The sequence below is a fragment of the Ambystoma mexicanum genome, chromosome 8, assembly GCF_040938575.1.
Source record: "Ambystoma mexicanum isolate Mex_15411 chromosome 8, UKY_AmexF1_1, whole genome shotgun sequence".
NCBI lineage: Eukaryota > Metazoa > Chordata > Amphibia > Caudata > Ambystomatidae > Ambystoma > Ambystoma mexicanum.
Window position 1 is genome coordinate 516105872 of NC_090929.1, and position 16320 is coordinate 516122191.

A 16320-nucleotide genomic window follows, 5' to 3' on the forward strand; every position below is an offset into this window, starting at 1 on the left:
AAAAGAAGAGGGGAGAAGAAGAAATAAAGGGATGCTGACTCGGTTACAGATGAATCGGAGTTAGTGTTGAATTTGTCAAAAAGGACCTTAACTCATCAAGAAATTAAGACTCGAAAAGGGTTTGAAATTTGTACTGACACACAGTTCCAACAAATTTAGCACACAAATTGAGGTGTGCAAATTGGTGCGCAAGTTGAAATTAACAACGTATTTCGCTAATTTACCTTAAACAATGGACACTAATGAAGAACCTGGTGAATATAAAGAGTTCAAACCTAAAAGTACTTTCTGTCCACCGATTAATGTTCCAGCTATTGACATTTTCCATAAAATGGTTCTGAGAGATTTGGGTGCAATGTCATTTAAGGCTTAGAAGAAGTAAAATCTTAAGAGGCGAACTCTCACAGATATGTAATCTCTTCGCAGATGATTCAATAACGATACACCCAGCCGACAAAGGTGGAGCAATAGTTATACAAGATACAGGACAGTACCATCAGGAATGTATAAGACAACTATCTGTAGAAACTACTTATACACAACTTTCCCAAGATCCCACAATGAAGATCAGAAAAGAACTAGAAACAATACTAGATGCAGCATTAGAGAATGAATGGATTAACACCAAAAGGGGAGCTTTTTTGTTGACCTCATATCCCGAGATGCCACATCTATACATGCTGCCCAAAATACACAAAAGTTTGATCAATCCCCCAGGGAGACCGTTTGTAGCAGCAACCAATGGTATCCTACAACCTCTGGGAACATAGACTTTTTTCTTCAACCTCTAATACAGCAAACGTCCACATATGTGAAAGACATAATGCACTTTTTGCAGATTCTCAAAGAGAATCCAGTTAACTGAAAATGACATACTATTTAAAATAGACGTTAATAGCTTATATACGAGCATTCCACACCATCTTTGACAACAAGCAGTTGAAAAAATTATTTTGCAAACAGGATCGATAGGGGCGAACAAAGTTTCTCCTGATATTATTGAAGTTCATTGCCAACAATTCTTGCTTTGAATATAACAAGAACTACTATGTACAAAGATCAGGAATGGCCATGGGTGCCTCCATGGCACCGGTATATGCAGACCGTTTCATGTACGATTTTGAAACCATGCACATCCTCAGGAACCAACAATGGAATCAACATCTATGCAAATGGGTTTGTTATATTGACGATGTCTTTGATATATGGAAGGCGAGTAAAGACCAACTGGAACTATTTTTCACTTATCTTAAAAACATAGACAAAACAATCCAATTTACAATGGAAATTGGGGATCCTAATGTTCATTACCGAGATGTCCAAACTATAATCAGAGGATCAAACATCATGACAACACTGTACACTAAAGAGACCGATAGGAATAATCTTCCACATCGGATGAGTTTTCACCCAACGAGTATCTTAGGAAATCTCCCATATGGACAAATGCTGAGGATAAAACGAATTGTGAGTGATCCAGAAGAATGTGAGGCACAACTGAATAAGTTACAGGCCAAGCTCAAAACAAGGGGCTATCCCGAAGTGGACTTAGCAGCAGCAGCCAAAACGGCAGCTCAAGAACGTAATCAACTTTTACAAACAAAGACTACGAGAGCACGCCCAGACCTAGTATTTGTATCCAAGTACTCAATACAAAGCAAGCGAATCAAGGCAAGCATCATGGATAGATGGAACATACTAACAAGTGACAACAAAATGAAAGAATTGTTTCCCACTCCACCGGTATTCGCTTACCAAATAAACAAGAATTTACTTTCCATGTTAGTAAAGACCAAAGGATGGACAACCACCAAAAGAACATCAGGCCAAGCATTCAGGAACCTACCCATGTATGAGCTCCGGGGCTGCGGGAACTGCAACAATGTAATTAAGGGGAACGTTGTGACTCACCCAAGGACAGGAGAAAGAATCAAATTGAAGTACCATGCTACTTGTCTTTCAGAAAATGTAATCTATGCAATAAAATGCCCTTGTGGACTACACTATGTAGGAGAGACGGCAAGGAAAATAAGAATTTGCATCAATGAGCACAAATCGTACACCCGGAACAATCAAGCCTCAGCAGTGGCCATACATTTTAAAGAAAAGGGACACTATCACACAACTAAGATTTGTAGTACTAGAAGTGATACAAACCAAAGGTTACAGCAAAAACTCGAAGAAAATTAGAACTCAACAAGAAACTTATTGGATAAACAGGCTAAACTCATTAGCCACAGGTGGAATGAATGAAGAACTTGATTTAAGCTGTTTTGTGTAAATAGTGTACAGGTTTCTCATATTGTTATATGATCTACTAATATGAGATGCACACACCGACTTCGGAACACCAAACTATGTCAGGTTGAAAGTTTTTAAGTCATCATTTTGTTAAAGTTTTGGTTTCCATACTTTATATCAACAATAGAATATACTTGCGAGTGTTCAGTGTTAGAACACGGTACTTTGATATTTGGATGCAGCTAATTCTCGGTTCATGGGGAAGCACTACTGAAGTTCATGTCAGTTTTGGGAGCACAAGATGTAAGAATCATTATTCTTTTACTTTCCATATGATATGTGAATTGACAAATTGAGACATACATTGTGACTATTAGCTTCTGATGAATCATTTGCCATTTTTCGATTTTTTCACACTCCAACCCAATACATCACCCAATTTTTTTTATAAGGCACTATCGAAAAAACTGATGTTGCCATATTACTTGAATTTTCTGCTACATATATAAGCTTAGCTATGGAAACAGGTTTTAACTTTTATCATGACAGTAGTAATCCGTAGCAATGCGTTACCTCACAAACCTTGTGATTCCCGATATAACCATTAGGCAGCACAGTAGTTTTACCAATATGAGCAGTTTACCGAAGCTCACATGCAACAACGAGGTAGATGGGGAAAAGGGGCGAAACAGCAAGTGAAGACTGGAGGCAGTTGCAATAATCAGGAACTACATTTTCTGCATGTTATAAGCCATTCCAAGTTGGTGGCCCGCTCTGAATACGTGATCCCCATGACAACAGTAAACAAATATGTGAGATGCCCGAAAATGCACGCTTTCGCGGCGCCGGGTCAGCTCGCAGAAGTTGCAGGAAGAGGTGATTGGAGGGGACTCTGACAGAATACAGTAGGACATACTTTGTTACTGCATTGTTAACTTTATGGACAGGACAAAGGGGCTGAATTACACACACTATTTTCATTACAGGTTTTCGAGCATACTTTTGTTGCAATCCCGAGCGCATGACACGCTTAGACACATTTGAACGCATGGGATAGTTTGAATGTACACCGCACACGTTACAAAAAAGGTAAGCTGGATGGGAATATTGATTTCGTTGTTTTATGATATTTGAAGAGTAAGGCATTAGTAATATGTGCATTCTGTGATTATTTTCAGAATCCAGAGCGGACACAACATAGCAGGTAAGTATTCAATGGTAAAGAATACACGGCATGGTTATTTTAGTACACAATAGACTAATCACAGTCATTGAAAGTAGACAATACGCTTAACTTTTTTGTGTACGTTTCAATCTCTTTTTTCTTACATGACCCTTCTCTGGACCATGATGCAACTACGTATGTACCCCATATCGCTTGGTTTCTAATGGGACTGCTAAATACTATGGTTGGAAAATGCGGCACACATTTACTTTTATCCTTCTATATTTCTGAATATCATTTGTATTGGTTGATTAATGCAATGATTGGGGAATTGGGGTAATGATCACGATGTGGCGATATATTTGCCGGTGAATTGGGTTATGCTTATGGAAATTGTGATGTGCTTATGCAATTATGATACGCTGATGAACCATTTATATTTTGTCACATTTTGGTATAATCGACTATGTGTGTGGACATTACGCGGCTGACCTTCATGGGTTACCCAATTATGATTATGGATCATTGAATGTTGGTAAATTAGATATAGGCCCTGACGAAGGACGGCAATGTCCGAAATGCATAGGCCAAACTATGGATGTAGCTGCAATTATTGTTGTGTATTGCCTAAACGTTTTACAGTATACCAGGTACAAAAGTGAGAGAAGCATATTTACAAACATGAAACAAGTCATTAGAACAATATGAAGAACAATTTACTAGGAGGAGGGGGAAAGTAGGGAAAGGGGAGGGGAGAGGGTTTAGGTGATGGGGGTTACAATGTCATTTTTTATGTCAGGGGAGTGGGAGGAAGGGGTAGGGGAAGGGATGAGGGGAGTGATCTGGTGTCCTCATTGCCCCTAAGTAGTTTCAGTGACCAATTTAAGGTCATTAGGGAAGGGGGAGGGATGAGAGGGGAAGGAGAGGAGCAAGGGTTAGAAGGGGAGAGGGGTAGGGAAGGGGAGTCAAGGGTGGGGAGTGAAGAAGAAGGGCTTTCAGGGAGGAGCGGAAGGATGAGTAGGTAGGGGTGGAGCGGATGGAGAGCGGTAGAGAGTTCCAGTGGGGGGGGGGGGGTGGCCAAGAGTTGGAAGGAGCGGAACATTTAATCAACAATAAAATTTAACAAAATCCTACCCGGCGATTGAATAAATGGGCAGGATTTTGTTAAATGTTATTGTTGATTAGCTAGCTAGATAAGCATCTATACTTTGATTATCAATTTGTTTGGTCTTAGGTTGCTCCATTTATCCTTGCTGATCTTTTTATGCATTAAAGGTTTTGATATTGCATAATCTTTGTGTGTTCCAACTTACTGGATTTCACTGTAAATGTCATTTGTCTGATTGAATATTTATGACAGTGTATAAATTGGTCAAATAAATAATACATATTTTCTCTGTCAGAAAAAACGTACGGTTTATACATTTTCCGAAGAGAAGCGAAAAGATACTGGGTCCAACCAGACAGCTGTTGAGTAATTAAACGCTCAACATTACTATGCCACACTTAGAATAATGGTGATTTCATTTATTAGAGAAATAATTTTCTAGTTGGGGCAACTCCTTGTGTGAGAACCTTGTATATTTCCCCAGTCCCAATCAAAGTAGGAGATAGCCCTTCATTCATAAACATAAGCTCAAGTTCATCACACTATAAATAAGGTACAATATTCTCTAAAACTACTTAGATTAGTCAAACCTTTTGTAGCTGAGACACATTGTACCACCATAGTAAGGGCTCTGATTATGCCAGGCATTGATTACTGCAGTGCACTCCTGGTTGGCGCCTGAAGGGATTGCTGGCAAAGGTTACAAATCCTGCAGAACGAGGCTGTGCGCCTCATCAAAGGGGTCTCAAGAAGAGAACACATTACTGAGCATCGCAAAAGTCTGCACTGGCTTTCAGTGGCAGCCAGGGTCCACCTCAAAGCCTGCACTACTGTGCAAAAGTGCCCGTATGGTCAGGCGTCTAGTTACCTTCAGGACGCAATCAGAGTTCACTGCTCTAAAAGAGTAACCAGATCTAGTGATCTTGTTCGCCTGGCCATTCCAAATAGTAGACGAGTAAAGGGTCTGGCGACATCCTTTCAGGTACAGTTGGCATATCTGTGGAATGGTCTTCCAAAAGAACTGCTGAAAAAAAGACAGCTTATAGGAAAAGACTGAAGATAGTTCTTTTTGAGTGAACTCTCATCTAATCCGTGTACACTTCTCTCTTTTCTGTTTCTGTGCCCTGATGCCTGCAGGCTTTCGGCGCACTATGAATACAAAAATAAAAAATAAAATAAACCTTAACTCTACTTGATAGAAAAAGTGTCCTATTACCCTTCTCTTGCATAGCCGTAAAACTCTGGAACTCCCTCCCAAGAGAAATAGGAACTACGGAGGGCTATATAAAATTCAGGAACCTTCTAAAAACCCGATTCTTCAGCCCATAAGGGGATGAAAATGACTAAAAAACATCTACGCACCACAAAATGAACAAATGCACAGAAAAGGAGCCGAGCAAAACCAAGGATGGAAAGAACACACCCAACATGAACCGAGACCGAGCAAAGGAACTGACCTTCATCAACACAATCCAAAAAGCCAAACCAGACAAAACCCAGCATGAGAAACACGCCTGGAAATAGGGGAATACAACCACTAAAGTACTCAGAGAAACACTGCTATTCGAATAACTTAATACCATACGCCTAGATGCTTTTAACCTACCCACGTAGGCCGGCCTTAACCAGCATACACACCATTTGTGTAAATCAGCCACTTTCGCACTTAGCATATAGGAGCAGGTTAGCTGCATTCAGCTTCCAGTAGAATAGTATAGCTGAGCCTTATGCCCCTTGCTTTGCCCTGAAACAGACACTATATAACCCTGCTTCATTCTGGGCTAATCGAGACAGATTAATTGGGGTAGAAAATGCATCGTAACACAAACAGATATATTGATTAGGAGTGAGCAGAGTGTCGCACTAGAGTGGATGCGGGGGGATGGGAGAGGTGTCTCATTTGGAAGAGCAATTGGAGACCAAAAGGGTATCTCACCTTATTACCATCTGCATTTTTGTGTAGTGAAAAAATTGAAATGGTATCAGTTCTGTTATAAAGTGCTCCAAAACAGTCGGATTACGTAGCACCGATCTGCAATGCAAGGAGGGTGGCGGGTTTGTTAGTCAGATTGAACGGGAGAAGAGCAAGGGAGCCGTCATGTGCTGTTGGAAGTTTCAGTTCGGAGAAACCGGTCACCGAACTAAGGTGCGTTTTCAGTTGGTAGCCGTCATGTGGTGTTGAGGTAAGATTGTGTATGGTTTGTTTCCTTGTCGGGCTGTTGTGAAGTGTGTGCTGCCTTTGGTGCTTTAGAGGTATGGTTGCGTTTAGTTCAGAGTTTCAGAAGGCGTATGCAGAAGGGGGAGTATTTAGAATGGTTAGTTAGTGACAATACATGGACTACCACCAAGATTCCAAACAAATGGGACCCATATCCCTCCCCCTTTCGTTCATTCGAGTGCAAAGCAATTCTATGTCTTTCGTGAAAACATTTTTTTTTCTTTTTTCAAAAAACTTCAAGTCCCATCATTCTCTGTAGTTCTAGTCTCTAGTCTCTGTGCCTTAGCCCTTCCTGTTCCTGTGTTCCTCCTCTTCTTTTCCTGCTCTCCAGATAAGTAACACGTTATTTCAGAGCTCCGTGAATTGTATATTTATATGAAGTGGGATTGTGTAGTGTTTAATGCTTATAACGAGATAATGTTATGGGATTTATATTGGGACCCAGCGGGAGCGCAGCGTGCGGTGTAACAGTTTTGATATTTACTGAGGAGAATCGGCGGCCCCGTGCCGCATTACCCGACACATCAGGGGCCTGCCGATCTCATTTAAGCCCGCAACGCTCCTTAATGCGACCGAGGGCGAGTGGCCCCCACCCTTGGAGGGGCGGAGCAAGCGGCGTGAGTGGGAAGCCTTCCCTTCCCGCTCGCGTTAAGGAGTTAGTTAGCCCCCACCCTTGTGGGGGCGGAGCGCGAGCACACACGGAAGCTCGCGCTCCCAGAGAGGGAGAGCCCCCTCCTTTGTGAGGGTGGAGCGCTGCTTACAAGCGCGTGAGCCAATAAGAGCGCGAGCGCTCGGCTCAGAGAGCCCCCCACCCTTGGGGAGGAGGAGCAAAGCACACGACACGGAGAGATTCCGGTTTGAAGGGATTTCACTGCGTTGCGTGCTTCGGAGCGTTAATAAGCTCAGTGATTTAATGTGAAGAGATCTCACTCGAATATAGCTTCAAAGCATATACTTTCACGCATAACACATAGAGACTAGCTCTGAAGAACCCTGCACAGCAGGAATGAGGGCAGACAGGTGCAGCCTCATAGAGTGGAGCAGGTGGACGTGCCCCTACACCTGGAAAGGTATTTGAAAGGCACCTAAACAGCACAATAATGTCTAACTTTGAGTGGAGTGATGAGGAGCAAGAGGCAACCTATCCAGAGGATTTAGCCTACAGCTTTAAAGAAGTGCTGGGAGACTCGCTCACAGAGGCAGTAGCGCAGGGTGTGAGACCCCTGCAAGACAGGCTACATACCATAGAATTATACCTGAGTACTCAAGGTAAATGCACCGAAGACAGCACGTCCACCAGGGTCGCTGCAAAGGACCCCAAGGGGTGTAACAAGGCCCGGAAGAGCAAAGACTCTTCTGACCCCCCGGGCCAAACTAAGGGGGCAAATACTGAGGCCCCGGAGGCTTTAGACGCTTTTAGTAAGCTAAGAGAAGCGTTCATAAAGAAAACACAGGTGCCGAGCCTCAAGACCCCCTACCCAGGGGATGATAGTATGGGCAACATAGAGGGAGGTTTGCCCGAAGAGGAAATCCCAGAATCCCCTACCTCTTCACAAGAAGAGGCAGACAACGAAGGGGACAAGAGCAGCCAACCTCTGCCGAGGAAGAGGCTCAGAAAGCTCAACAATTTAGAGGAGGATGAGACCTCCAATATGTTTAACCCCGAGGATATCAGAAACCCAAGATCATCAGAATGGGTACCGTCGCCAAGAGTGGCGAAATACATGACACAGAGATTGCGAAAGGCCTTAGAAAAAGAAGTCAGGCAGAGGATGAGGGCAGAGTGCCCGAAACCGGAGTTACCAGGGAAGGTAGCAGAGGCTCCGGAGCTTGATCCGAAAATGTTGTCATTTGTCTCAAAAGCGAACAAGGACCCAAGAAAAGGCATTGATCGCTCTTGGAAAAGCTGTCAGGAGAAGCTTCTTGACATCACGCGACCATTAGCGAAGATCATGGATCTGGCCGAACATGCTAAGGACACACGTTAGAAGAAGTGGACCCAGGAGTCCTGGCAAACTGGGCCCAGAGAGCAGTATGCCTTTTAGGCAATGCGAATTGCGCAATTTCTTCTGAGCGCAGGAAAGGGCTTCTGCTTAAAATTGATCAGAAGTTAGGAGACCTGTCATCCTATGAAGCGGGCGAAGCCGCGCAGGGCCTTCTATTCAGTGAAACCTTCGGCAAAGAAATGGGGAGGTTTGTTGGAACATACACCTCCCTAGAAAAGGCCCAAGCATCCATGAAAAAGATTTTCCCGGCACAAATTTTTGGAGGGACCGGTCGGTCTAGAGGCCGAGAGCCCGGTCGCTACCAAACATTCAGGAGGCCTCAAGGAAACAGAAGTAATTACTGGGAAAACAGACAGCCAGACGCATTCTTCCCACCCAGGGGTCGCTTCCCGAGAGGAAGACGTAGCAGAGGACAAGGGAGAGGACACAATTTCCCCACAGGTGAGAGTCCCAAATTATCCACCAGTTGGGGGGAGAACAGCAATATTCTGGGAGAACTGGCATGCGCTTTCCAGCGATGCATGGGTGTTGCAGACGGCAAAAGGCATGCACATAGATTTTATAGAGACTCCCACCCAAAGTCAGGCGCCACGTCCTCTAACAAAAACACGAAAAGAGATAGATCTTTTGCACGCAGAACTACAGCAGTTAGCGGAAAAACAGGCGATAGAGCCTTGCGTGACCCTTCCCAAATTTGTGAGCAACATGTTCTTAGTCCATCGAAAGGACAAAGTGAGACCCGTAATAAACCTAAAAGACATGAACAGATGGGTAACGTACAACCATTTCAAAATGGAAGGAACTCACCATCTCAGAGACACACTCAGACAAGATGATTGGTTAGTGAGGATAGACCTCAAAGATGCTTATTTAACAATACCAGTTCAAAAAGATTTCCGTCCATTCCTAGCATTCTACTGGGGCGAGCAATTATGGCAGTTTGCTACCATGCCGTTTGGCCTGGCATCAGCGCCATGGGCTTTCACAAAAATTATGAAACCAGTAGCAGCAGCGATCAGGGAGAGGGGATTCGTATGATTATATACCTGGACGATATCCTTCTGATGGCCAGCTGCAGGGAGACGCTCCGCTACCAGGCCAGCTGGGTAGTGAATCTCCTGACGTCGCTGGGATTCCTAGTGAACCGAGCAAAATCGGAAATGAAACCAGCCAAGAGAATAGAATTTCTAGGTTTCGTTATGGACACCAGATCAGCGACACTAGAACTTCCAAACAGAAAAATAAGAGACATAAAAAGGGAGATAAGAACATGTCTCAGCAGAGCAGTCATATCTCTACGCACAATAGCTCGAGTGGTGGGCCTCCTAGCAGCCTCCATACAAGCAATATTCCCAGGACCCCTACACTATCGAGCCCTAGAGACTAAAGATAAGACACCTTCAGCAGGGTCTGCAATATCAGCAGCTAGTCCACATCGACCAGGAAGCCAGAACAGAACTGCAGTGGTGGCTAGCAAACATGGAAGCATGGAATGGGAGAGCCATTTTCGGCGATCGTCCAGGCCCGATTATAGAGTCGAACGCCAACAGAGCAGGCTGGGGAGCCCGTTGCGGAGACCTTCAGACAGGAGGGAAGTGGAGTTCGGAAGAACTCAAACTTCACATCAACTGTCTAGAATTACTAGCCGGGTCATTTGCGATCAAGGCGTTTACGAAAGGGAAAGTGAACTCCTGTATTCTGTTGAAAATGGACAACATTTCAGCAGTGAAATATATCAATCATCTAGGAGGAACGAGATCCAAACTTCTGGCGGAGATAGCCAAGGATTTCTGGCACTCCTGCCTAGAATCAGGGATTTCGGTAGTAGCAGAATACCTGCCAGGCTCACAGAATGTGATAGACTGGAACTCCAGGTACCTCTCGGACTCCAGCGACTGGAAGCTGGACCGGGAAGTTTTCCGACAGCTGGAAGAACGTTGGGGATCGGTCCGTACAGATCTGTTGGTGTCCAGACTGAACGCACAGAAGAAGAGGTTCTTCAGTTGGAGATTAGACCCAGCAGCAGCTGGAGTGGATGCCTTCCTACAGGACTGGAGAGAACAGATTCTATACGCCTTCCCACCTTTCATAATGCTGAGCAGAGTTCTAGCGAAAGCTCGCAGAGAGGCGGCGAATCTGATACTAATAGCTCCAATATGGAAATCACAAGTTTGGTTCCCAGCACTCATAGAAATGTTAGTAGACTATCCGAGAATGTTACCACAAGGAGTGAACCTGCTCACGGACCCAGTTGGGTCATTGATGGCGTGCAGGATAGCAGGAGACGCTGGAACCTCCCAGGAATTTCGGCGCAGGCTGCAAGTCTCATCGCCGAGTCATGGGCACCCTCAACCAGAAGGAGCTACGACGCAGCTTGGAATAAGTTGTCGTCATGGTGCAGAAGGAGAGATTTTCATCCCGTTTCTGCACCTTTAGTCGAAAAACGGAATTTTCTGGCAGAACTTCTGCAGGATCGCAAAGCATATAGAACCATAGGAGTCTACAGATCTGCGATTTCAGCAGGTCATATACCACTTGATGGTACACCAGTGGGAGAGAACATAGCAGTGATTAGACTCCTGAAAGGAATAAGATTTAGGAAGCCACCTCAACCTAAGTACAAAGTATTATGTATCATGTAGGAGAGTGGCAGACGTGAAGGCGCTGAAGACGAATAGAAAGACATATGGACCGGAAGGAGTAACTTTTTATCTGGCAAAGAGAACTAAAACAGACTCATCTACAATCACATACCCATACATGCAGGACTATCCGAAATGGTGCGTGGCCGCATGTATTAAAGAGTACGAGAGTAGGACAGCGGAAATGAGACCAGTAGGAACAACCCAACTACTTATAGCGCGCAGAAAACCACACAAAGGCGTAGCATCAGCTATGATAGCGAGATGGGTCAGAGATATCATGGGCCTAGCGGGTATTGATTTATCTACATTTGGAGCACACTCAGTCAGAGGAGCGATGGCGTCAAAGGCATTGGGGCAAGGCGCAGCCTTACAAGATATCATGAAAGCAGCAGATTGGGCTAGTGATAAAACGTTTAGGACGTTTTATTTTAGACAAATCAACACGATAGCAGGAGCAGTAGCAAGAAGCTTTGAACAAGCTTAAGGCTCGCCTCCGTCTTGACATAGAATGAAGATTCCCCCTGCTAATAGCGCAGGGAGCTCTTGATTCTATTAAAGACAAGGAGCCGAGCATTAAATTCCCGACCCAGATACACAGAAATTGGGAAAAGTATTGTAATGAAGGAAATATTAATTGTGAGTAACCATGATGACCGTTTCTTCCCAGAATAAGGTGTGTATTCCCAGCCCTAATATATCTCTATTGTTTACTTTATGACACTAGGAGATGACCAAAGGAACGGGTGAATTCTATTCGAAGAGGTTGGATTGTTCCGATAAGATTGCAAGTTCCAAAGCAAGAGATCGAATCCGCTGAAAGCAGGAAAGGCGAAGTTGTTGGGCCCGTTGGCACGTTAATGTTACAGAGGATTTCAGTTTAAAGCAGTCAAAGAAGAGGAGGAACACAGGAACAGGAAGGGCTAAGGCACAGAGACTAGAGAGTAGAACTACAGAGAATGATGGGACGAAGTTTTTTGAAAAAAGAAAAAAAATATATATGTTTTCACGAAATATGATGTATTTGTTGAAACTGCTGGAGAGTGAATTAAAGAGAAGAGAAAGCTTAATGCTCGCCTCCTTGTCTTTAATAGAATCAAGAGCTCCCTGCGCTATTAGCAGGGGGAATCTTCATTACAACCCCGACAAATTCCTCCAGCAGAGACGTGCTCCCTGTCCCCGAGTTCAAGCTGCGTGCAGCACCGTTTCTGCGCCAAAACCATTAATTTATGTGCAACACATTTCAAACCCTTGGAAGTCCATTTAAGTGGGGTACATCTCCCTCCCCTGTTCGTCCATCCCAGTGAGGGACGCTTCCCACCTTCAGCACTCCATCAAGACTAATGGTTCAGCTCCTACATACAACTGCTAGTGCCTCTTAGGGGGCCAGGAGAAAAAAACAAGTAGGAGTGAGCAACATTCTCCCTCAGATCTAGTTGGTGATGTTAAACTTGTAGCTGCCCGTTAATAATGATTAGTCATTGATGATTTAGAGCAGACAACCACTGTTTCAGTCCAACGTTGGCACTTGATTTATGGAAAGCAAAGAGCAATGTGATACATTTGAGAGTGTCAGCCTTTGTTCTCTTTTTCTTTAATCCTTAAACCTGAGGCCTGCATCGTCACTTAATCCAGGTCTCTCCTAAATGCAGCCATTTCACTTACATTTTTTGGTAATATCGTTAACGACTTTGAGCACTGCTGAGAGGTTATTATGTATGAATTACTGACTCCAGAAGGGGAGGTGTTGGCCAGGATTGGGAAGAGGAGACCTATCCTCCTGATCACTTACTAGCTCGGAAAGGGAATTTCAAATTCCTGCTATCAGACATCAGGACATTTACATAAGTGTAAGTAATCAATTTCGTTCAGATCCCAGCGAACACCAATAAGGGTTGGTCCAATGGAGAGGGACTTTTTCCTCCTTTCAGAGAGCTGGAATAAAGGATTACGGACCCTAATTGCTGCTTTCCCTCACAGATATAGGGCCTCATAGTGAATGGGTGGGAGTGAGAAGTGATCAGGCGTAGCAGTTCAAATAGCAGTGACGATGATATTAAAATCAGTAAACAGCAGAAAAAACATAGCAAGTCAGATAAGGAGTCGAACACTCTTCGTAGATGTGGGGAAATGTACCCTCCCAAGATAGCCATCTTGTATAACAAGCAGGGCAATGGCTTAGTAAGGATAGCCGCATGGGTGGCCAAAGTAAAAGTCAAAGCTCCAATCATACCAAACAGGAGATCGGGCATGCACTCTCTCACCCTCCACAAGAAGTCGGCAGCCTTGTAGCAAAAGAACAGTAGAGCAATTTGGCAAATCGCTGCCTCATGTTTTTAATGCTTGTGAGAATGCAGAAAGCAGAATATGTTTTTTTTAACATTGATGTCATGGGGTTTCTCTTTGGCCAATCTTGGCCACTTCAGCCAAATGCTGCCAATGGTGTTCCAGAGTAGTGGCAGGACAAACAAATGGTGTTGAGGGCGGTGGCAAGCAGCTCATACTCAGGTCTATCATCACAGCAGAAGCATGTACATCTTTGTGATTGTTTATGTACTGGAGTCAGAGTGACCAAGTGTAAACTGCTTCTCACTGGGGCAATGTGTGAAGAATCCTGCGGATCCCTCATTGAAACCCTGCCATAAGTCACCTTCCAGGTGGCCAGGGGAAGGCAGACTCTTCCTGATCCCAACCCTGGCGGTGGTGTACTGCAGGAGAATCACCTTAGTGGAGACAGGCCCCATGGTAGTGAGAAGAATCTGTAGGATGAGACAGTATTTGTCCTTGACAGGGAGATTCTTACCAGTGAGCCAAAAGAGATTATGGCTTTTTGTCATTTCAATGTCTAATTACATCTAAGGTTGTGAACCCAAAGGTTGTAACATCAAAGCATACTATGCCAAAAGAAAGACGCTTTTTGGTATTTAAAGATAAATGCCCTACTCAATTCCAAGGGTGCACTACAGAGGATTATAGAAATGTCTTCTCTAAACCATATTCATCTATAAAAGTAAAAACCCATAGCCCCTCTGTTAAAATTATGAAGGGAATTCAATGTTCCTTTATAAGTAGTCAAGAAGCAGAAAAACCTAACTTTAATTAAACAGACTACATATCCTAGAAAGACTGAGGATGTCAAGGTCTGAAGAGGCATGTAGATGTAGTAGTCAGTCAATTAAGCCCAATAGACATTGCAGGAGTCAGGCAAGCAATTGACACTGATGGATCACACCTGAAGCCAATTGTCAAACCTCTGAGGCATAAAAGAGCCCAGAGGAAAGGAGAGAGAGAAGGAGCAGAAGTTGGAAGGCTGGTGTAAGTAGTAGTAGCAGCCGAGGAGAAGCACAAGGATGGCAATTCATGAGGAGTTGGGAGCCCAGGAAGGACACCGGAACGTAGAGACAGCAGATTTCACCAAGTTCTGAGAGGGTCCTGTGATCTCAAAACCTGTATTCCAGAGGCTACACAGAGGAAGACGTGCTGCAAGTGAGTTTTTCCCCCATGTGAGCCAAGTCGCTGTGAGTGCAGAGCCATGACTGTGCAGCAACCCAAGGCCAGAAGCAGAAGGCAAGTCGAGGGTTTAGGGAATGAAAGAGACTCCCAATTGAGCTGGCCGGAATGGAGACACCTGTGCAGGAGAAGGGTGTGGGTCCTGTAATTAAGGCATTGTATCAAAGTAAGACAGATACAAGTGACCACAGTTCAAAGGTGTTTATTGACCTTTATCAAGGGTGTGAAAAAACACATATCTAAACCTAAATCTAAGAAAGGTGCACGCTGCGACCATCAAAAAATAATAATACAGTCCTGGTGGAGTTTTGTCAAATAAAAACGCCCTATACTAAAAAACCTATTGCAAATCCTTACGGATAAGTTACGAAAAAGAAAGAAGTGTTCACAAAATGATAAAGGATGTTCAGGACGTTGGCCTCCCTTCCCCACGTTTTTAGCACAGGACATGCCATTCACTTGAGCATTACAATCTTGGGCTTCTTCGGCACGAGGACACAGTTCCTTTTACCAACATCAGTGCCTTCTGTGCCCAAGTCTCTCACGTTCAAAGTCTCTTGATTCAGAGGGCCGGATGTATCAAAAACAACAAACAAAAAGTTCCTTTCCAAACATTCAAGTCAGGTGATTCACTCACTGCCCTTAAACCCCCTCAGCCGGGCTCAGATCCTCTTTATACAATTAGCCTCCCTCAACCGGGCTCAGACCAATTTTAGTTCACAGGCATCCCTCAGTCAGGTTCATATTTGCCACAGCAATATCTTCTTGGGTGACTTGCGGTCGGTTCACCCCGGATCCCCCTCTTCCGAAATAAGATCCCCTTTTATAAAACTAGTCTCTTTCAGCAGGCCTCAGACTATTTCAGTTCATAGGCAATCAAAGACTTTTGAGCATTCATGGGATTTAGCTTGACCCGCTGCAGGTCCACTTCGATTTCACAGTTCAATAATTCTCACACATTATTCTGAATAATTCTGAGTTCAATAATTCTCAGTTGGATACCAAACAGACATTTGAGTGAGCACCCACTTGGCGCTGGTCCCTTCTGTATCTGGTACCTATTTCAGTTTCATAAAGTTGAATCACATACGAATATTTCCTCATACAATGTGCCTGCTCGCAACCTAACACAGTCCGGTCTGCTATCAGTCCCTCCAACTCACCGGTTGCACTTTGTTAGAGCCAAGGACAGTACCATGGCAGCAATCACTTCTCCATCCTTTGGCCACCAATGCAGGAGGGCCACGTGTAGCTTTGACACACTGCCATTGTTCAGCTGCAATTCCCAGTCCTATGTTTCTTTTCCTTGAGGCCTCTTGGAAGTCGTGGTTCATTTAATTTTCATTTATTTGCATTTTTAAAGTGCTCACACAGCCTGTGGGCATCGAGGCCCCGTTACAGGAATTCTTTATTTTTAGTTGCATAGTTGT

The 16320-nt window shown here is 44.1% G+C and overlaps 1 protein-coding gene across 1 annotated transcript in view; it reads right to left on the reverse strand.

Annotated features, from left to right (window-relative positions):
• PEX10 (peroxisomal biogenesis factor 10) overlaps nucleotides 1–16320 on the reverse strand; it is a 257024-nt gene that overhangs the window by 78877 nt on the left and 161827 nt on the right. The gene's annotated exons all lie outside the window — the stretch shown is intronic.